Raw genomic sequence first — 2,731 nt, forward strand, 5'->3', positions numbered from 1 at the left:
TGTGCATTGAATAGTTAGAGAAGTTTGATTCATATCAATTAGTTTTGAGTTGTGGTTTTGGTAATATTGAAGTCATGCTAGTAAGGTGTTGTGGATCTAGAAATACTTGTGTTGAAGTTAGTGATTCCCGTAGCATGCACGCATGGTGAACCGCTATGTGATGAAGTCTGAGCATGATTAGTCTTTTGATTGTCATCCTTTGCGTGGCGGTCGGGATCGCGCGATGGTTTATACCTACCAATCCTTCCCCTAGGAGTATGCGTTGAATGCTTTGTTTCGATTACTAATAAAACTTTTGGAACAAGTATATGAGTTCTTCATGACTAATGTTGATTCCATGGTTTACATGCACTTTCACCTTCCACCATCACTATCTTCTTAGTGCCGTGCAACTTTCGCCGGTGCACAAAACCCACCATTATTCTACCTCAAAATAGCCACCATACCTACCTACTATGGCTTTTTCAAAGTCATTCCGAGATATATTGCCATGCAACTACCACCATGACATGTGCCACCACGTCTACATTGTCATTGCATGATCGTAAGATAGCTAGCATGATGTTTCCATTAATGTCTATGCCATGCTAGATCATTGCCACGGTACACTACCGAAGGCATTCCATATAGAGTCATCGTTGCTCTAAGTTTTGAGTTGAAAGTGTGATGATCATCATTAATGGAGCACTGTCCCATGTGAGGAAATAAAAGAGGGCAAAGATGCCCAGCAAAAAAAAAGAGGCCAAAGAGCCTACCAAAAAAAATAAAAAAAATATGAGAGAAAAAAGAGAGAAGGGACAATGCTACCACCTTTCCACACTTGTGCATATTAAGCACCATGATCTTCATGATTGAGAGTCTCTCGTTTTGTCACCACCATATAGGTAGTGGGAAATTTTCATTATATAACTTGGCTTGTATATTCCAATGATAGGCTTCCTCAAAATTGCCTTAGGTCTTCGTGAGCAAGCAAGTTGGATGCACACCCACTAGTTTGCTTTAAGAGCTTTCACATACTCTTAGCTCTAGTGCATCATTTGTATGGCAATCCGTACTCATTCACATTGATATCTATTGATGAGAATCTCCACAGCTCATTGATATGCCTAGTTAATGTGACCATCTTCTCCTTTGTTTTGTCTTGCAACCTCCACCACACTCCACACCATCTATAGTGCTAAAACCATGGCTCACGCTCATGTATTGCGTGAGAGTTGAAAAGGTTTGAGAAAGTAAAGGTGTGAAACAATTACTTGGCCAATACCGGGGTTGTGCATGATTTAAATTCGTTGTGCAATGATGATAGAGCATAGCTTTCTTTTGGCCTTGTTATTTTGAAAGTTCATGATTACCTTGCTAGTTTGCTTGAAGTATTATTGTCTCCACATCAATAGGAAACTATTGTTTTGAATCTAACGGATCTGAACATTCATGTCACATAAGAGGAGTTACAAAGGACATCTATGCTAGGTAGCATGAAAGCATCAAAAATTCATTCTTTATCACTTCCCTACTCGAGGACGAGCAAGAGTTAAGCTTGGGGATGCTTGATACGTCTCCAACATATCTATAATTTTTTATGGTTCCATGCTATTATCTTGTCAACTTTGGATGTTTTATATGCATGAATATGCTATTTTATATCTTTTTTGGGACTAACCTTTTAACTCAGTACCAAGTGCCAGTTTCTGTTTGTTCCATGTTTTTGGCCCATTTTCAGACGGAGTCCAAATGGAATGAAACTTTAGGATGATTTTTTTGGACCAAAAGAGACCCCCGAAGCTTTGGAAGAAGGCCAGAAGAGCCACGAGGGAGTCACAAGCCCTGATGCCGCCACCCCCCCTAGGTTGCGCAGGGCAGGCTTGTGACCTCCTCGTGGGCCCAACCGACATAATTCCACCGCCATAAATTCCTATAAATTCGGAAACCTCCAAAAAAACCCTAGATCGGGAGTTCCGCCGCCGCAAGCCTCTGCAGCCACGAAAAACCAATCTGGAGCTCATTCCGGCACCCTGCCGGAGGGGGAATCCATCTCCGGTGGCCATCTTCATCATCCCGACGATCTCCATGACGAGGAGGGAGTAGTTCTCCCTCGGGGCTGAGGGTATGTACCAGTAGCTATGTGTTTGATCTCTCTGTCTCGTGTTCTTGAGATGTCTTGATCTCGATGTACCATGGGCTTTGCTACTATAGTTGGATCTTATGATGTTCTTCCCCCTCTCCCTCTTGTAATGAATTGAGTTTCCCCTTTGGAGTTATCTTATCGGATTGAGTCTTTGAGAACACTTGATGTATGTCTTGCACGTGTCTATCTGCTGTGATCAACTTGGGGGTTTGTGACAATTGGGAACCTATGCATATGGGTTGGCACACGTGGATTCATGTGAGTACTTTATGTATGTTTTGGTGATCAACTTGCGGGTTCGTGACATTGGGAACCTATGCATAGGGGTTGGCACACGTTTTGACTCTCCGGTAGAAACTTCGGGGCACTCTTTGAAGTTCTATGTGTTGGTTGAATAGATGATTCTGAGATTATGTGATGCATATCGTATAATCATGCCCACGGATACTTGAGGTGACAACGGAGTATCTAGGTGACATTAGGGTCTTGGTTGATATGTATCTTAAGGTGTTATTTTAGTATGAACTCTATGAAAGATTGAACGGAAAGAATAGCTTCGTGCTATTTACTACGGACTCTTGAATAGATTGATCCGAAAGAATAACT

The sequence above is a fragment of the Hordeum vulgare genome, chromosome 7H (genome assembly GCF_904849725.1).
Source record: "Hordeum vulgare subsp. vulgare chromosome 7H, MorexV3_pseudomolecules_assembly, whole genome shotgun sequence".
Lineage (NCBI taxonomy): Eukaryota > Viridiplantae > Streptophyta > Magnoliopsida > Poales > Poaceae > Hordeum > Hordeum vulgare.